We start from the raw sequence: 8,611 nt of genomic DNA, 5'->3' as shown, positions 1-8,611 counted from the left end.
GGTATTGAGACATTGAGACAATGTACTGTCATGTCTTCTAGATAATACAGAAATCTATGAGGAAGCAGTTTAAGGATATTTTATTCCTATCTTCAGAATGAAAGTATCCAGCTAAGGAATCTGAAGACCATTGGATAAATGAGACTTCTGAAGAAAAAGAATGAATCATCTGGAGAAAATGTCCCAAGAAAAGGAGTAAATTGGCCTCTTGGTATATCACATTTCCACCAGGATAAAATTTCATAAATCTTCCCAAATGTTTGTTTCTGCAATACTCTACAGACACATAACACAAGTGGTCTTTTTGTAGGTCCCAGTTCAATTAAAAATTAAAGCTGGCTTTGGAGTTAGGGTGTGGCCCTCTCCTTCTCTAAATCCAAGCCTGCTTGTTGAAAGGAAAGTCTAAAATCTCTGTCTTATGGCAGAAGAGCTACACAATATAGGACCAAAATTAAGGGACTATTCTATTGCTACTAATCTCATGATCCTTTGGTTTTATTTGGACTTTTAAAAACTTTTCTTAAGGTATAAATATTATATCAAAATTTATAAGATTAATACATATATATATATTTTAAACTTTCTGTCATGATATTAATGGTCATATAGGGTATTGACTAATTCTAGAAAAAAAACTTCATCTAGCTTCCTGTACATGATTTTAGGTTTGAATCTCTATCAGGTAACTAGGAACTAAGTTTTTGTACTCTTGATGTATACAATAAATTATGGTCCTTTTTCAACCTCTCCCTGATCTGCTGCATATGACATTTTAAAATGTTTAAGTTTTCTGCAGTGAACCATGTCATGCCTAACATTGACTTTTGAAGTCTCCAAAAGGAGGATGGGGACCCACAACGACAATTCCATCTGGACTATGGTAAAGCCATAAGCTGACAAACACCACCTAAAGATCAACTTTGTACTACACAAACTGTTCAGGACAATTTCAAAGTGGCTACCTTAGATCGTCCAGCCTAACAGACTATTCTAGCCAGGACTTGAGACAAGTCCTGAACTTTCCCATTACACAGAGACTGGATAACAAATGATGCAGCTAAGTCTCCCAGGACTTGACAATTATTCCAGTTTTTTTTTCAGGGTCCTCTAAAGATGCCATCACCCCCAGACAGCAGGAAGTAATTTTAAGAATGCAATACCCATATTCCTAAGAGGTAGGGTATGTGGTTATTGGTCATTCTGTGGGTTATGGATATTTGTCATCATTTAGGAGGCTTGGTTAAAAGTTGTTATTGGTAGTGGTCAGGAAAAAAGCTGAACAAAGGAGATTAGACTCAGAGATCTTGTTCTAAAAAAAAAAGGGGAGATATAGAAGTAGGATAAAACAGTAGATCCCTGAATCTACTTTTAAACCAAAAAAGCAACTACTAGCCTTAAATATTTTACATTGGCTTGGATTTTTTTATATTGACACAAATTTGAGGTTATTTTTGTTATACTGTATATATGTTATAGAAATTATAGGGAAAAAGTTAGATTATTGAATTGATTTTTAATTCAAAAAAGCAACTACTAGTTTTAAATATTTTACATTGATATGGATTTTTATATACTGATACAAATTTAAGGTTATTTTTGTTAGAACATACTATATATACATTTCTATTCTTGTTCAAGGTCTTGTATCAATACAGCTCATCTAACAAGGTAATTAAATTTCTAGCCCTTGAAAGTTATTATTAAAAACTATTTAGGATAATAAGGAAATTCAGGTTAGTAATTAGTTACTTATCACAATCAAACTTGTAGTCAGGTATATTTTCAAGGTCAAACAGAGATATAATTTAGATATGCAAGTGGTCTTCAAATACTTCAGAGATCTACAAAATATGACCTTTAAAACATTTTAATAAAATAAGGTTTTTTTTATGACAATGAGACATGTCTGGCCCTGGCAGCACCAATCTACTTCAGAGAAAATGATGGGCATGGAAAAATCTCCATGTGAAGTTTACTTTCTTTGTGGCAAAAGTTATCCACTTGGTAAGAAAGTGTCCATGCCTCAGGTGCTGACAGTATGCTGTCCAGATTGAACAAGCAAGATATAAAAAAAAATGACTGCCAATCCTTACCAAGACAAAGCAGGACAGTCCTTCAAAAATCCTGCTTCACAGAAAAGTCCATCAGATATTCTAGGCTGAAGATGGATACCCCAACATTGCTGAGAAATTTGGGGTGACTGTCCAGACAGCCAGCTGTTTCTGTCATTTCTTAATTTTGGAAGTGATTTGCTCTGTACTTCCTGTTTAGTCAGGTAGTATTATATCTCAGGTCTCTGATGGATTTAAAGACTAGATAGTTATAGTTTTCCTTGTTACCAGACTCAGAAAATAAACTCACAAAATAGGTATAAAGTATATAAGGTTGAGAGACATAAAAAGAAAGTTTTGGGTTGGTAATGCAAGTTAGGATAGCAAGTAAATTAGGTACAATACTTTGTACTCACCAAGATAGGATAGATAATGTAATATTTTCTTTGAATTTGTCAAATGCTAATGGATTAGACATTGTTAATGTAATTATTGCCTTTATATATTTGTGTATATCTATTGTACCTATTGTGTATACTTTTTCTATGTTAGTTAAAAACTTCACTGTTTATTTAGACAAGAGGGGGAAATGTGTGATATTTTGTTTGTGTTCTGACAAATAAAGCTTGCCTGGAGATCAGAGGGCAGAGCTAGCCACTAGTTAACCATAGAAGCTGGGAAGTAGTGGTTCACACCTTTAATCTCAGCAGTTGGAAGGCTCAAGCCTATAATTCCAGAACCCAGGAGGTGGAGAGAAGAAGTGACAAGGTGAGGCAGAGACAGAATCTTGGCCCTTTTGGTCAGAGGATCTGGAGAGGTAAGTAGTCATTGGTGGCTGCTCCTTTGCCTCTTTGATCTTTCAGGTTATTACTCCGATATCTGATTCCTGGTATTTATTGTTAAGACTGATTGAGTTCATGCTTTGACACCAAAATGCCACCCCAGCACTTCTTCTCAGCACTTTCCCCTTCCACCCCCCACCCCACCCCCGTGGGAGCCCATTTTCGGGTTCCTCGTGGCTTTACCCAGCATGTCCACATAGAGGATGATTAGGACCATGGGCCTGAGTGCAGGTGTCTGTGGTGGTCTGCACTTGGCTGTGCTGGGGGAGGAGGTCTCTATAAATACCCTGGGGCAGAGATAGTCAGGGCCCATTGGAAAAGGTTCCAGGCCTTCTCGAGGCTATCCTTTACTTTCTATCTGTTTATCTCTGTAATATTCTCCATAATATAAATCCTTCTATCTAATATTTCCTACTGCTCACAATCAAGAAAACTCTGGGGAACTGTGGGGTTGGTAGGTAAACACCCCACAGAATGGCACCATGAACAGGGACTAAAGAAAAAAAAAAAAAAGGGACCAAAGACAAAAAAAGGGGGGATTAAAGACAAATGAACAGGGACTAAAGAAAAAGGAAAATAATAGTTTTATTACAGTTTTTGGTGAAAGTGTTGAGTCAGCCCTGCCAGTGGAAAGGCATGCCGGTGTTATGGAAAATATATATATTTCATATATATATTATTGAGGGGCAGGGGTTTTATCCTCAAGAGAAAAGGAAAATGGACTGGAAGGATGTCTGATGCTACAGCGCAAAGTTCTCTTCTGTCAAAATTTTCTATCTTCTATCCCTTTCTCAATTTCTATCTGTGAAAAATAAGTATAAAGTATAGGGTAGTAATATAGTGTAGGAAAAACTTAGAAATGTAAGATGGTGTAGAAAAAAATAAGGCAACTAGACAGAAAAACTCAATTTTCTAACTTTGGGGGCTATAAGCGCAAACTGGGAAAAAATCTTTCTTTGGGCTTTACGGGTAGTAAAAAGCTCTTCTTTGAGCTTATGGGGAAGAAAAAGTTTCCTATGGAAGCTTTTGTCCTGGGGACAGCTAAAATGCTAAGTCCAAGCAGCAGGAGAAAGTGTTTTCTCCCTGGGGCAAAAATGGGGATGTAAAAAGCCAAAAAGTTTAAAGTTCAAACATCTTGGGAAAAGTTGGTCTTTCTCTCTTGGAAAAAAAAATCTTTCTCTTAAACTAAAAAGCTTTTCTTGGAAAATTTGGGGGGAAAACTTCTTTTAAAAAGCTTTAATCTTTCTCTCTTAAAAAACTTAAACTAAAGCCTTTAACTTTCTCTCTCAGAAGGACAAAAATTAGAATCACCTGAAGATATTAGACTACCTGTGATTAGCTCTAAGGGAAAACAACAAACCTCTTAAAACAGCAAAACTTCTCTAAATTCTCTTTCAAGCTTTAAAAATCCTCCCTGAAATGCAGGAGGCAGGGACAAGTTCCTAAAAACTTCTTCTAAGCTCTGTCTCTTCAAGCTAGTAAAAGACAGTGGGTCAGGGTACCCTGAGGGAATCACTTGGGAGAGTGCGGGTAAAGAGATACAGAGAGCCCAAAAGGGCAGGAAACTTTACCTGAGAAAAGCAAAAGAGCCAAGCTTTACAGTTACAGCGGAGCTGAGACATCAAGGGTTTTGTTTGAGTGAGCTTTCAGAATGAAAAGGTGCTCCTAATCGTCCTAAGCAAAGATCCCCTGAAGCAATGCAAACTGTTAGCATTGTATCCTTGATTCTGACCAAAAACCCAGAGGTGACTGGCCAGCATCTCTGAGTTGGAGTGCATTTGGGGGCTACTAGGGTTCCTGCAGTTGTAAACTTCCTGGAGCACAGAGCTGAGGCAGGAAGGTGCAGGACCCAGGGGAAGATCACTAATGAACAACCAAAGCTAAAGCTGGTGGGAAAGGCACAGTTGCCAGCTTTCCTACAAGTCCCGGGTTGATAGGTCCACAGCTGCAAAAAGAAATCTGAGAAAAAGCTTTTCTATCAAAGTAAGGACCTTCCTGGGAAAACAGTAAAGTTGAACTGTGTCTGAAGCAGTTGTGCTGCTGAGTCAGAACGCTGTCTGGGGAAAGAGCCCAGCCAGGGCAGAACAGAACTATCCAGGAGTAAAGCTTCCTTTTCTGTCAGAGAAAGCACCTCTTTGAGAAAAGCTTTGTTTCAACTGACTCCCTGAGATGAGGGAGTATAGCCCTGAGGAGTGATTGATTGCCTCTGGCATAAGCTCTGTCCTTGAGCACCCAGACAAACAAACGCAACCCACTGGGGGACTGGGCCAGGTGAAGGCCTGATGAAACAAAATGCCTGTCCTAATGGGAGTTTAGAAATCGCAAAAACCTCCCTTGCTAAGCTTGATTTATGAACACAAACCTCAGACCCCGAAAAAGAGAAACAGACTAAAGCCCCTACCTTCAGAAGCAAAAAAGCTGCCACTGTAGTGTCGGAAACTTTCTGGGGCAGAGGGGATAAGCTGAGACTAAACTGGGAACTGTCAGGGAGAAAGACTGAAGAAACAGAGGGGGCAGATTCCTCCCTAGAAAATGCATGACCTGTGAAAGCTGCTAGAGTTTGAGGCAGATTGGGGGGGAGCAGCCCCTACCTCCAAAAGCAGCTAGCAGAGGAACAGAGCAGCCTGAGATATCTGAAGCTCTGCATTTGGAGGGGAAAGGAACAAGCAAAATTAGATAGATCAGTGGAAGAAAATCTCTCTGAAAGAGCTATGGAAAAGCTGTTGTAAATGTTTGTTTTTCACTGACTGGCTAAGGCAAACACAAGCCCCCGAGGAAAGTTGCTATCAGAAATTGCCCACCTCAATGAGCACTAACAAGGCAGGCATAGTTCTGATTTGGGGGCCAGTGTCAAATGAAGGAGAGACACCTGTTGAAGCCAGCTGAGGAGAGAATAGGTATCTCCCAATGTGCCAAAGCTGAAAATGTAAAATGCTTTTTAAATCTCCCATTGCAAAAGCAAAAAACTTTGTTCAAACCTCCCAGGCAAGAATTTGTAAGCAAGTCTGGTAAAAAAAGAACTTAGAAGTTGACTCTCAGACCCAAAAAGAGCTATGGGAAATGAAGTCCAAAAGCTAGCTTGCAATAAGGGACATCTGATATAAGGGAAATGCATTCTGGGAAATGTAGTATTTCAGCTAAAGATGGCGATACCATCCAAAAACTTTTCAGCTCAGAATGAAGTTTCTTTTCAAAGCAATGCTAGAAAGCTTAATCTTACCTCTTGGGAACTTAGATCAGACAAAAAGCTACCTATAAGAGCAAACAAGCCACTTTAAAATCCTTAAAACAAGGGAAAACAGTTTATACACTGAACATTATCTTAGATATGAAGGAAACTTATGTGAAATTAAAAATTCTTTACCTCTTGAACAAACAGCCTGCAATGAGTGATTCCTTTGAGAATCTAATTAAGGGAACAAGAAACAGGCATTCAAAAAAGAAATGACTGCTTTATAGGTGGGAAACAAACTTCAGAAAATCTAGCTGTCTTACAAGAGTTGCTTCACCTGAAAGTTCCTTGTAAGAAATCAATGTTAAATATCACAGCTGCCCCCACGGTCGGGCATGCCCTGTGGACACTTCCGCCTAGCCAGTTCCAGGTCAAGATAGCCATTTCCAGGTCAAGGCATCTCGAGTGACCAGGATCCGTGACATTGCATGGCTATGTAAGAGCGCACAATGTAGCCACGTGATCTGTGCAGGCGTGGAATGGTTACGTCGACCTGTGTATGCATGTACGCCACCCAGCCTTTAAAAGCCGGCGCCATGCTCCCGGTTCTTCTTCTCCACACACGTGTTTCCTACAGACCTTAGCACTCTCTGTCCCTTTTATCTTTAATAAAACTCTTATTAGTGGATTCTGTCATGTTTCGTGACATTTCCTTGCAGGGTAAGGGCACAGCACCGCAAATAACTAACACTAATAACATCAGGAGTTAAAGCTAATGAAGTGAAAATACTAAATCCTGAAAATGCTTTTTCTCAAAGTAAGCTAATGAAGGATATGTTTCATGAAAGAACATCTATGTTCTTGACTCCTTTGAATAGTAACAGTTTTGGTGAAAATATTGGAACTAACAACAATCATGTCAAAATGTTTCAACAAATTCACAAAAGAAAGCTACCATGCTTTGTGGGCCATATTAGAGCTCAGTCCAATCTTCCTGGTCCTTTAGCTGAGGGTAATGCAATGGCTGATAAGTTAACAAAGATAGTAGCATTATCCCAAGTGGAAATGGCTCAACAGTCACATGCTCTTCATCGTCAAAATAGCAAAAGCTTAAGAAAGCAATTCAATCTTACCAAAGAAGCAGTTCTCAAATAGTTAAACGAAGTGGGGTATGTCCAAAATACTTTCCTGTCCCTCACTTAGGGGTAAACCCTCGAGGTCTTCTTCCTAATCGTCTATGGCAAATGGATGTTACTCATATTGCAGAATTTGGCAAATTAAAATATGTACATGTGACCATTGACACTTATTCAGAATTTTTAATGGCTAGTGCACAACCTGGGGAAGCTACAAAACATGTAATTATGCACTGCTCGAAGTGTTTTTCATATATGGGTATACCAAAAATTATTAAAACTGATAATGGTTCTGGATATAGTAGTAAGGCATTTCAACAATTTTGTACTCAATGGGAAATCGTACATAAAACAGGTATTCCTTATAATCCTCAGGGACAAGGTATTGTTGAAAGGGCTCATAGCAGTCTTAAAATACAACTTCTAAAAATAAAAAAGGAAGAAATTTACCCTCAATTGCCACATAATGCATTAAATCATGCTATTTTTGTTCTGAACTTTTTGATTATGGATGTCCATGAGCAGTCTGCCACAGATGGATTTTGGCACAGTGGCACCCAAGTGACTTTTGCTCAAGTGAAAGGGAAAGATCCCTGCTCGGGATTATGGAAGGGTCCTGATCCTGTTTTAATATGGAGTTGAGGACATGTTTGTGTTCTTTCACAAGAGGAGAATGAAGCTTGGTGGTTACCAGAGCATCTGGTAAGGAGCGTGGAACTAAGGAAGGGTCAGCTCCAATGACGTTCCTATAAAGGAACCAGAATGAAAATGGCTTGATTAGTGTTTCTGAGGTTTTGTCACTGGTTAATGCAGAGTGTGAGGAAATAGAGTTCGGAGCTGTGCTGCTTTTGGCTTTACTAGCTCCTTTAGAAAAATACTTTATATCACCTAATAGCTGTGCAGTATTTGACGAAGAGCTTTACAGCAGCTAAATACAGTAATTCCACCCTCAGTGTGAAGTGAAGTTTTTCGGTAGAGCAAACCAAGAGTACTGCTGTAATAGAAACGTTTGTCTGAATTGAAGCACTTAGGGAGCTATTATGAATTTGGGTGAAGGGACAGCCTCTAGTTAAAAACCGTTTACCGCTGACAGTGCATCTCTGCCAGTCCAGAACAGCTGAGAGAACTCGGCAACTTTGAGGTGTGGCTTCGTCCTGAGAATGTTACAGTCCCCTAGCAACAAGTATCACAACTCTATAATGACAACACTCGCTAAATCCCAGTGTTGTATAGCAAAGCTGACTATAAACTCTAAACTTTAGAAATGATGTATGTACTTCCTGTCTAGTTAAGGGACTCTTTCTAATAGAGATAGTGATGATAATTAAGAGTAAGAAGTAGAAAAAGATGAAAATAAGATATGTGAGTCTGTAGAAATTATTCTGTCTTGTTCGATATGTGTTAAGAAAT

This window comes from Peromyscus eremicus, chromosome 3, assembly GCF_949786415.1.
Source record: "Peromyscus eremicus chromosome 3, PerEre_H2_v1, whole genome shotgun sequence".
NCBI lineage: Eukaryota > Metazoa > Chordata > Mammalia > Rodentia > Cricetidae > Peromyscus > Peromyscus eremicus.
Note: the sequence above shows the minus strand (reverse complement) of the source record.